Source organism: Marmota monax, unplaced genomic scaffold (genome assembly GCF_021218885.2).
Source record: "Marmota monax isolate L192 unplaced genomic scaffold, Marmota_monax_Labrador192_F-V1.1 WCK01_AAM20220418_F8-fsc00081, whole genome shotgun sequence".
Lineage (NCBI taxonomy): Eukaryota > Metazoa > Chordata > Mammalia > Rodentia > Sciuridae > Marmota > Marmota monax.
The window spans coordinates 4268899-4279179 of NW_026695234.1; the positions used below are offsets into that span (position 1 = coordinate 4268899).

The window sequence follows — 10281 nt, forward strand, 5'->3', positions numbered from 1 at the left end:
CCTGCGTACAACCTGCTCAACCACTCACAGTAGCCCTAGGAGACTACCTTGTTAACACCAAGCCGCTCACGTCACACCTCCAGCCCTAATCCTGAGTCCAGATATTGGCCCAAATCCAGAGAAGCCACATCTGGAATAGTCCTTAATGAAACAGGATTTGAACTCCGTCCTTCCCCACGGAGGGAGACTCCAGCACCCAGGGCCACTTAGGTGCCAAGACGAAAGTTCAAAGCCCTCCAGGGGGCGCCCGAGAGCCAGCCGTGCCTCCGGAGCCTGTCTGGCCAGCAGGTCGAGGAATATTCCAACAACGTCCCCATTCTTCCCTGATCAAAGGAGCCGGGATTGAACCTGCTGTAATCATCCGTCGGGGAGTTTGCTTAAAATTCCCCTAATTACGGGCGAGCAGAAAATTGCTGTGCCTCAGACTGAATAGAGAAATCGAAGGCGCCCTTCTCCCAGCTGCCTGGGGGAGACGAGCGAGTCTGGGAACAGAAAGGCTGGGAGAAGCGAGGGGGCGACTACGGATGGCAGCGATGGGAGGGAGAACGCTGTTCTGAGGTTGTGCCAGGAGCAGGAGAGGGAGGGAGGGAACCCGCTGGAATGGAGGGGGTGGGGGTAGTGGCCAGCTCAGGTGAGACACCCGCCCCCTCCCTCACAGCGAGAAGTGTGCAAGGGAGGGAGGATGGGCCCGTGGGGAAGAAAGAGCCAGAAATGCACCTTCCCGTGGCTGGAGGACCCAAAACTCTGGTTTAGTGAAGAATGTAGGCTCTGGGCTGTCCTCCCTGCCGGGACAGGGCAGGGAAAGCCCAAATGGGGAGGTCAGGGAGAAGTGAACAAGACAGGGTTCCTCCAGGCACCCACTTGGGCTTGGCACTGTTCTGGGCACGTGGAAGGATCTAGAAGGAGGAAGAGGGGACAGGATGCCTACCCCCTGGGAGATCTCAGTCTGAAGCTGGCTCTGGGTGAGCACTGCAACCCAAGGTGAGATTCAGATTCCATACACAGCAGTGCCACCATGGGAAGGGGTCAGAGTTTGCTGCACTGGTTGCTGGACATGCAAGCCCTGGGCAGGAGAAGAAGGGGTGGAGAGGTGGGGGTGGAAGGAGGGAGGGCACAGGTGGGAGGAACCCTGCACAAGTGCTAAAGGGTTACAGCCACCATTGTTTGGACAAGAGAAGCAAAGGTCAGAGAGGTGACATTACTTGTGTAAGGTCACAAGGCTCATGAGTGGCTGAGCTGGGGCTCAAACTGAGGTTTCAGACTCAGTGTGGTGCATTGCACTGCCATAGAGGCAGTGGGATGGGGACAGGGTTGCTGGCCAGAAGATGGGATACTAGAAGGAAAGCTGAGGACTCGGGCTAAGCAATCCCTCTGGGTCAGAGTCCCCTTTTGGACCAATTGGTAATTGATTGATTGTAAGTTGTTAGCAATATTTGACTGGCTCTCCCCTGCCTCACTCAAGGGCTCCCAGCCTTTCCACCCAAACAGCTGGGAACTGAGGTGCACCTTTCCATTGCTCCTCCGAGTCCTTGGCAAGTGCCCAGCTCTGTCCCCTTGGGGCCCCAACTGCACTATCATGTTTGTCCCAGTTACAGCATTGGGACTCTGGGGTTGCAAGTCACTCAAACTAGCACTTAAGTAAAACGTGGCAATTTACTAAAAGGACATAGAAGTGTCTTGTAGCACCCAAGGGCATGAGTGTGGCCCAGCCTCCACACTCTCCCAGGAAAGCCAGCAGGCACTGGGAATTCCCGCTCATGGTCTCTCTCTCTGCTTCTCCCTGCACATGGCTTTGCTTCTTTCTCTGGGCAGAACTCAAGACTCCAGATGACCTCTGTGGCTTCCACATCTGTGTGAAATAGATGAAGAACTGCATGCAGAGACTCTCCCGAGCCCTGACTCCCACAACCCAAGCACTGGGTCTGGCTAGTCAGCTTGGCTCAGGTGCCTGTTCTAACCCAATCAGCCTTAACAGGGGGTTGGGTCACATGGGACAAATCATTGCCATGTGCTTGCCATTGCCCCTGTGTGTGAGCAGGGCAGATCTGGGGTGGCGGGGAGTCAGAACTCCTACACAATGTCCACCACAACAGTGAAGGCGTGGTTGCACGGGGACATGCAAGGGACAAGGCCCAGGGTGGACATGGGGTGCCACCTGTATCAGCAGGTGCCCATGAGGTAGGTAGTCAGAGCCTCCACCTGCACCCACTCAGTGTCAGACATACCGCCCAGGTGGCCAGCTGTGGCGAGGCACGCTCTCAGATGAGAAGCTGGAGCTGGCAGGCAGGGGGCGTCTGCCTGGCCCCAGCCTGGCAGGAGCCGACGGGCAGCAGCAGGTGGGCCTGGCCAGGAGCCTGCAGGAAAGGCAGGCCAGCCTCCTGGGCTCCAGGGTGGTTGTCTGGGGCTGAGAAACCTGTACTTTAGAAACTTGACTATTTTCGTGCTGTTTGTATTTTCTGTAATTACTTCCCTTTTGTTCTCCCTTAGTATTTATGGAAGTTCTTTGTGGAAATGCCAGAGGATCCCAGAAGTGCTGAGAGCAACCAACAAAGGGGTTTGTCTCTCTCTCTCTCTCTCTCTCTCTCTCTCTCTCTCTCTCTCTCTCTCTCTCTCTCTCTCTCGGCTCATGGTAAAACACACATCTCTTGGAGTAGAGGTGGCAGGAATGTAGCGAAGGGGGGGGCTCCTCTCTCTCTCTCTCTCTCTCTCTCTCTCTCTCTCTCTCTCTCTCTCCCTCTCTCTCTCTCTCCTCCCTTGGGCCAGCTCTGGGTTCCCTTAAACAAAGTCTCTTGTCCTAGACGAGGCTGGGCAAGCTGGTAACACTGCCTGCCCCTATCTGTCTTATCCTGGGGGGTGGCCAAAGCTGCCCTTAGGCCAGGCTGGGAGAGAAACTTGGACAAGCAGCTCGGGATGTTCCTTTGGTGCTGGGGCCAGGCCTGGGGGCTGCAGTGGCCTGGCTGGTGTTGCCCAAGGGAAGGAGCCCTGCCTCAAGGGCCCACAGTGTGGGAACTCCTATACCTGGGGTAAATTCTCCTTCCATCCTGGTTTCCACTGGGAATCTTTCTCTAGTTCACCTCCCCCTGGCCCTGACTTGGTGCTGGCCCTGCCTTAAGACCTCAGCACCAACTCAGTCGAACTCTGGCTGAGCCACACCAGGTGGGGGGACTTCAGTTTCTCACTGGGTTCAGGGTCCTGCTCTGCAGAGGTGGTTACCACGTTAATGCTGAGAATGACGGAGCCTCAGCGGGGTCAAGGAGGGAGGATGAACGTCCATGTGGTAGAAAGGGCTGGGGGTGGTCATGGAGTCCTTCATCTTCATCTTTGCTTACAATTTGTAAGCAAATTGTCATCCACGCCCCCCCCCCCGGCCCTGCCCCCAACTGTGGCCATTCTTGGCCAGATGGAGCTGCCCTGGGTGGCTGAGCAGCTCCGAGGAGCGAGATGTCTACAGACAGAGAACCAGCAGTGACATGGGACATTAGGTGCTGATGATTTTGCCAAGCAAAAGAATTTCAATTAAGGACATGAGGGGACCCTCTGGGGGCTCTCAGACGAAGATCCAGAACAAGGGTCAGGAAGCAGGAAGCTTAGTAAAAGCAGCCTGAGATGGAGGGAGCCAAAGAGGAGCCAGGACAGGGGCACCCAGGGGCACGGGGGCCGGGGCGCAGCCTCCATCCTCTCTCGGCCAGCCTGTCAACAACAACCTCATAGTAATAATAGCAGCATCGACCATTTATTCAGCATGTGCTGGGAGGGAGGGAGGGAGGAGGGGAATGATCTGCATTTTACTGATAAGGAAACTGGAGATTGGAGGCTGAGTAAATGTCTCAACTCCTAAAACAGTACAGGTGACACTCCATCTTGCACCAAAGTTAGGACCCTCGGCCACCCACTGCGATGCCCTCTTTCCATACTGTCCCTACACTGGGTTCACTGGTTGCCCAGCCCCAGGCCAGCACTGCCCCAGCTGGGTTGGAGGACTCTGGTGGGAAGCTCTGAGGGACTGGGAACTCACCAGATGCCCTGCCAGCCACTCTGCAGCCACCACCTGTCCGCCCTGGTGTGGGGAGCAAGGGGAGGGACACCTGGCCAGGGAGGGGGCAGACCCAAGAAGGTGGGAGGTGAGCATCCCAGTGCCCCAGCTGCCTCAAACCTCCCACCCTGGGGAGCCCTCCCCCAGCCTGCCTCCCTGGGCTTTGTCACTGTCTTTAACAAGCTCATCCTTATCTACCCAAGCATGCCCAGAGAAGGGACCCCCTGCCACCCACCTCTAGCCTCCCTCCCGACCCGCTCAATCACAAACCCACACCACATCCCAGAGCCATCCTGGAGGATCAGTTGATATTGTAGGAAGGAGCCCTTGAAAAACCCAGCCTCATCACACTGGGCTCACAATGGTGGGGGAGAGAGGGATGGGGGAGGGGGACGGGGGAGTGAGAAGTGAACTGTTCAGTGCCCAGATGGGATGGGGCAAGTTGCCTCTCCACCGTGTCAGCATCTGGCAGAGGAAAGGGGAGAGCTCATGAGGAGAAAAGAAGCAAGTAGGGGAGAATAAGAAGTGAGGGGATTCAAGGTGAAGTTCAGTTTTGCTTAGAATGCCTGTCTGGGTATTCCCACCAGCCTAGACCTTATCCACCCTTCAGAACCCAGCAGAAGATGAAGAAGAGGTGCACACCTGTGATCTCAGCTGATGAGGAAGGAGGATCACAAGTCTGAAGCCAGCCTCAGCACCTTAGCAAGACTCTGTCTCAAAATAAAATAAAAAGGGCTAGGGGTGTGTCTCAGGTGGCAGAGCACTTGCCTTTACATGTTCAAGGAAGAGTTTAATCCCCAGTACCAGGGGGGGAAAAAAATCTAGTACAAATACCACCTCTTTGATGAAACCTTCCTCCAAATGAACTTTTCTTTTCCCTTAAGTGCTTTATCCACATAGGCCTCAGGAACCTGACCACATTCTTCTTGGCATGGTGCAAATCTGGCTAGGTTGGCCATATTTGGGGCTCCATGTGTCGGGAGCCAGGTCTTTCTCATCCCTCCATTACAAGAGCTCCATAACTAATCTGGGGACAAAGGGAGACTGATGGAGAGAAGATCATGGTGGAGAGGCTGGGAGTTGGAGCGTGCAGATCAGAGGACACAGGAGGGGTACCGGAAAGACCAGCTGAAATATCCGGAGAGCTGTTGCTTGCCCTTGGAAATCCAGATCGCATTTGAGGACCAAATAGGAAAGAAGCGTGTTTCATCCCGGGGAACTAAGAAAGTGAAGGTCATCATCTTCTGGACAATCTCAAGGGAGGCAAAGGAGCAAGCTCTGGCTACAGGGAGACCATGCTTTAGGGAGAGAAGTCCGCCTCCGTGTGGTTTTGGTCGTGGCAGCAGCAGAAATAGAATGGATTTTGTTCAATATTTTTCATTTCAGATGTTCTATTTTCATCTTTATAAATTCCATTTTTTAAAATTCTCCATTTATATCCTCATTATGTTCATGTTTTCTTCTATATTTTTGAGCATATGGAGCATATTTATAGTCATTGCTTTAGTATTCTTGTCTGCTAATTCCATCATTTTTTCTCCTTTTGAGTCTATTTCTGTTGATCGGTTTTTCTTCTGATTATGAATCATATTTTTCTGCCTCTTTGAATGACTATTAATTTTGCATTAAATGGCGGATAATGTACATTTTATATTGTCAAGTTCTGGATTTTGTTGTATTCCTTTAAAGAGTGCTGGACTTTGTTCTAGCTCAGTTATTTGGGACAACTTTGATTTTTTTTTTTTTTTTTTGAGTAATGGGGATTGAACCCAGGGGTGCTCTACTGCTAAGCTACAACCCAATCCTTTTTGTTTTTTATTTTGAGGCAGGATCTCACTAAATTCCTGAGGCTTGCCTCCAACTTGTGACCCTCCTGCTTCAGCCTCCCAATAGCTGGGATTTCACAGTAACTAGCATCTTTGATACTTTTGAGGCTTGTTTCCTTAAGCTGTTAGAATAGATCCAGAGCAGTCTTTGATCTAGGGCTAAAGTAACATCTTTCTGAGGACTCTGCCCAATGCATGGTGTCCTGTATGTTCTCTCCATCCACTGGAGGGTATATGAACTATCCCCAGCCAGGTGTTGTCCAGCCTCCCGCTTTCTACCAGTTACTTCCTCAACCTGTGGTGTGTTATTTCAAACATGCACAGATCAGTGATCAAAGTTCTCAAGACCCTTCTACAGATCTTCAGAACTCCCTGTATGCAGCTCCTCTCTCTCCAGCATTTGTCCTTACAGATGCTGGCCTTCCCCAAATCCAGACTCTGTCTCATCATCCATGGAGTCTCACCTCCTTTGCTGTGGCCTGGAAACTGTCTTCAGACAGGAAACTGATAACATACCACAGCCCCACCTCATTTATTTCCCTTCTCTAGGGACCACCATCCTATACCACCTCCATCTGGAAGGAGTCATTTCAGCACACGGAGAGAATGAAGTGGGCAGGAGCCCCCAGGACAGGGTCCTGCCTGGCCCAGCATCTCCAGAGATGTACTTTCTAAGTTTTGGGTGGTTTTCACCAGGTGAACAGCAGTTAATTCTCCAGGGCAGAAGGAGAGGCTCCTATTCAATGAATATTTATTGGGGAACTCTCCTAGGGGGTTTCTAGGTGTGCTCTGCCCTGCTGTGGGTGCGGGGGCGACAGCACTGATTTAAATGGACAGAATCTCTGCCCTCGGGAGAGGGGTACCGGAAAGACCAGTTGAAGTCTCCAGAGAGCTGTCGGGAGGTAACTCTCCAGTGGATGGGAACAGACAATAAACAATAAATTTAACAGTAAAATTAACTGTATCATATTAAAAGGTAAAAAGTGTTATGAGAGGACTGGGATTGTGGCTCAGCGGTAGAACTCTCGCTTAGCACAGGCGGGACCCGGGTTCGATTCTCAGCACTACATAAAATAAAGGCATGGTGTTGTGTCCATCTACAAAAAAGATATTCTCTCTCTCTCTCTCTCTTAAAAAAAAGTATTATGAGAAAAATATAGAGCAGAGTGAGAAAGGGCCAGAGAAGGGAGTCCTAACTGTTAACAGGTGCCCAGGGAGGCCTCACTGAAAAGGTGAACTTAGCAAAGCAAGTAACAAGGGAGCCCAGTGCAAAGGCCCCAATATGGGAGCAGGTCTGCCTTGCTCAAGGCACAGAAAGGAGCCCAGAATAGCTACAGAGGTGCCTGTGAAAAAGAGCCAAGGCCAGGCAAAGTGGAGGAGGCAAGACTGTGAAGCTTTATGGGCCACAGAGGATTTGGGCTTTGAGATAGGAGCCCCTGGAAGACTTTAAGCAGAGACAGGACATGATCTGCATGGTAAGAGTCTTGCTTTGGCTATTGGGTCAAGAATGGACCAGCCAGGCATGGTAGTACATGCCTGCCACCCCAGTGACTCGGGAGGCTGAGACAGGAGGATTGCAAATTTGAGGCCGGTCTCAGCAACTTATCAAGACCCTGTCTCAAAAAAATAAAATAAAAAGGTTGGAGCTGTAGCTCAATGGTAAAGTGCTCCTGGGTTCAATTCTCAGTATGGGAAAAAAAGAAGAAGAATGGACTGGGGTTGGGGAGAGGCAGGAGAGGAGCAGGCAGCTACTGAAGTAATCCAATAACTAAGACCACAGAAGGTGGGGACCAGGACCCACGTGGCGGCCACTGAAGTGTTGGGCGGAGTTGGGCGGAGCTGCTGTTGCCACAGGGAAGGTTGTGGAAGGTGGGGACCAGCTTGACCATGAACATGGAAGCTTGAGATGTCTACCGGTCATTCAAGGGGAGCTATCCGAGGATCAAGTGGACACACCAGGTAGAATGCAGTGGAGATGTCCAAGAGCACACGGAGGGAATGAAGTGGGAGGAGCTCTCAGGACAGTCCTGCTGGACAGCATCTCCAGAGAGCAACCTGAGCGTCCACCAGGGAGAGCTTCGGCCCGCACAGAAGGCGGCAGGGGCTGGCAAGCAAGGGCCCCCCGGGGGCAGCTCCTCCCTCCTGAGTCCAAGAACACGAGTCCAATCCACTAAGGGTGGTGAGCAGCTGCCAGCCGGGCTTATGTAAACAGACTGTGTCACTACCCAGGGACACCCCAGGAGCCCCCGGAGTGCACCAGCGACTCTGTCCACAGGGGCCTATGTTCTGCTCACATATAACCTTCTGGGGTTCTCACTCATGGCTCTGGACAAGGATATTTGCTCCCTATGATTCTTGGGACAGCCCACCTTGACGTCCTGCTGTGGACCCTGCGCGTCCCTCACCCTGCCTCGCCCTGCTGGCGGGACACTTGTTGACTGTGTCTCAAGCAGTCCTTGGCACGTTTCTGGCTTCAGCTTCTCTTCACTGTGCCTCACAGCTGGTGTATGACTCAGAGGACTATTTTTCCCATTCCCTATAGAGAGAAGGTTCAATAGCTCTAGAAATCGAAAGTCCTCCCAGGGGTCTAACCTCTATGCCTACTGCTTTTACCTTATGTCCTTTTATTCTAACAGCTCTCGTCTGGAAGGATCACCCTTTCACCTGCCCCTCTCACATGGTTTCTGTCTTCCCTGTTTCTTATGCCTGTTTGTCCTTTGGACTCTTCCCTGCCCCCCACCCTGCATGCCCTCCTCTCCATCCCCCCCCCATTCACCTCAAGCTGTGAGTTAGGTGAGTGGAGAGGGAACTCTGGCTCACTCACCCAGAGGAGGCCAGAAACTACCCAGGAGCCCCCAGAGTCTTCTGGGCTCCACACTGTTCCCTGGATCCCAGACATAGCCCCTACCCTTGCCCACTGCAGTGCCCGGCTGTGCCCACCCTGTCCTGCCCCAGCAGAAGAGAGGGCTATTCCCTCAGGAGATCAGCGCCTTCACCCCCCACGGTGACTCCAGGCCCCTCCCGCTCTCCTTGACACAGGCACACACACACACAGGCACACGTGCACACACACACACACACACACACATCCTGCTCCTTCAGTGATGGTCAGGGCAGTGGCCAAGTGATCCATAGCTCCTTTTTCTTCTGCTGCTGCTGCGGTAAAATATGGACAGCGGGAACCACGGGAGAAATGAGGCATGAAAATTAATCTGCTTTACAATCCTCATGAATATTTAAAAGCTGATGAATATGTAACTACATTTCTTTTCTCCTCCATTAGTGTCTGCTTTTGAGTTACTCTATAGCTCCCTTTGGTTCCTTGGGGGGCTGGTTGGCTAGACTGATTTTTAAATTGGTTTTACAGGTGCCTATAGCTCCTGGGTTCCCGCCACCCGCTATCCTGAGAAGAGGAGTTGTCCCTTTAAATTCCCCAGGAAGGCCTGGCAGAGGGAGACAGGGAGGAGAGAAGCAGCCCCTCCCACCCTCACACTGAGGGACCCAGAGCAAAGGGGAGGTTGTTGAGAGAAGGCATTTAGTTTGCTTTTGTGGTTTTAGTTTTTGTTTGGGCCCTAGGGGTTGAACTCTGGTGTCCTTTACCACTGAGCTACAATCCTCAGCTCTTTATGTTCTTTATTTTAAGACAGAGTCTCCCTAAGTTGCCCAGGCTAGCCTCAAACTTGTGATCCTCCTACTTCAGCCTCCCAAGTTGCTGAGATTACGGGCATGTGCCAGGTCACCTGGCTTGAACAAAGGTTCTCGCAACGTAAAATCTTTTAAGAATAAACCACCATCTTCCCTGAACCTTTGTTTCCCTGGAAGACAATATCTGAAAACAGTATCAGGCTCTTGCTGCCTGGCTACCAGGCATCTTTCAGGCCCCTAATCCAGGAAAGCCTTGAAAGACCAAGAAATTAAGCAGCAAAATGTTACCTTCTTACTCAGAAAAATCGGGATTAGGATCCTGGTACTTTACCCATCTCCTGGAACAGCCACTACACCCAGAACCACTCTTTGGAGCACCTGGGCCCTGCCCTGGCCTGTGCACCCTGCTTTGGCTATTCTGGGAAACAACCGCCACTGCTCTGGCCATCTAGGGTGACTGGGGGTGGGGGACGGCTGCTCACCCACCTCCCAGCAGCCATCAATCACTGCAGAGCCAGCAGAAGGAGCAGCAGGGCTTCCTCCCAGAGCAGCGCGACTTCTCCTGGAGCCTGAGGCAGAATCCAGCATTGAACTGGCGTCCTGGAGAGGGAAGGCTGGGGACTGGCTGCAGGGAGGAAGACTCCGTGGGGCAGGGCAGTGGGCTGTGGGAGCCCTCCATCCGCCACGTTTCCCACCCCAGGAAGCCCAACCTGGTGACCGAGTCTGCTGAGCTGCCTCGAGCCCCGCAGCCTCCCGGAGGGCTGCAGGTTCCACAAC

At 52.8% G+C, this 10281-nt stretch overlaps 1 long non-coding RNA gene across 1 annotated transcript; it reads left to right on the forward strand.

The window, feature by feature from the left end:
- The first annotated feature begins 272 nt into the window (after positions 1-272).
- On the forward strand, positions 273-5461 carry LOC124088881 (uncharacterized). Its single transcript, XR_006850495.2, has 4 exons — positions 273-981; positions 1813-1944; positions 2488-2554; positions 4621-5461. It is a non-coding gene; the product is annotated as an uncharacterized LOC124088881 (long non-coding RNA).
- The last annotated feature ends 4820 nt before the right edge of the window (positions 5462-10281 follow it).